A 1,206-nucleotide genomic window follows, 5' to 3' on the forward strand; every position below is an offset into this window, starting at 1 on the left:
TTGAAGGATATGAAGAATGGAATGGTGAAAGGAATGTATCCTCATCACTTGTTAAAGCAATTTCATGATGACTGAAGATTCTGAATATTGAAAATACTATTCTTATCAAATAATATTGATTAGAGAATTTTCATTAAACTTGTGAATCATACTTAGGATAGTTTTTTTTTTTTTTGCAATTTAGTAGTTAGTTTTTCTTTTCAGGCATACTGTATGAGAGATATGCAGACATTATGTATAGGTTTTCCACTGTAAGGATAAGTTTTCTTTTCAGTATGCAGAGAATTTAGCTATAGTATGAATGATTTCTTTTAAAAAATTTTTATTTAGTAGATAGTAATTTCAATCAGGTTTCACAATGCATAATGACCATGGGTTAGTGACTCAAATGAATCTGGTCTATGGCAAGATATTTTTTCTTATGTCAACTTAACAATCTCAATGTATGAAACTTCCTGGCAGATTAAAACTGTGTGCCCGACCGAGACTCGAACTCGGGACCTTTGCCTTTCGCGGGCAAGTGCTCTACCAACTGAGCTACCGAAGCACGACTCACGCCCGGTACTCACAGCTTTACTTCTGCCAGTATCTCGTCTCCTACCTTCCAAAAACAAGGCAAAGGTCCCGAGTTCGAGTCTCGGTCGGCCACACAGTTTTAATCTGCCAGGAAGTTTCATATCAGCGCACACTCCGCTGCAGAGTGAAAATCTCATTCTGGAAACATCCCCCAGGCTGTGGCTAAGCCGTGTCTCCGCAATATCCTTTCTTTCAGGAGTGCTAGTTCTGCAAGTTTCGCAGGAGAGCTTCTGTAAGTTTGGAAGGTAGGAGACGAGATACTGGCAGAAGTAAAGCTGTGAGTACCGGGCGTGAGTCGTGCTTCGGTAGCTCAGTTGGTAGAGCACTTGCCCGTGAAAGGCAAAGGTCCCGAGTTCGAGTCTCGGTCGGGCACACAGTTTTAATCTGCCAGGAAGTTTCATATCAGCGCACACTCCGCTGCAGAGTGAAAATCTCATTCTGGAATCTCAATGTATGTTTGTATTTGCTTTTTTTACTCGCTGAGCTGAAGTCATGCTGTTCGGAAGGGGTAACCCGTCCTCAGTTTTAAAAGGACGCCTATTACTTTGTTTAAATCTTTTGTGATGAACATTGTCTTTAGAATTGTACTATTGTTGTAACATACCTGTGTATGTAAATTATGTTATATCA

General features: G+C 40.2%; 1 non-coding gene across 1 annotated transcript; it reads left to right on the top strand.

Annotated features, from left to right (window-relative positions):
• Nucleotides 1-874: 874 nt before the first annotated feature.
• Nucleotides 875-949, top strand: Trnas-uga (transfer RNA serine (anticodon UGA)). The gene has a single exon. It is a non-coding gene; the product is annotated as a tRNA-Ser (tRNA).
• The last annotated feature ends 257 nt before the right edge of the window (nt 950-1,206 follow it).

The sequence above is a fragment of the Schistocerca serialis genome, chromosome 9 (genome assembly GCF_023864345.2).
Source record: "Schistocerca serialis cubense isolate TAMUIC-IGC-003099 chromosome 9, iqSchSeri2.2, whole genome shotgun sequence".
NCBI lineage: Eukaryota > Metazoa > Arthropoda > Insecta > Orthoptera > Acrididae > Schistocerca > Schistocerca serialis.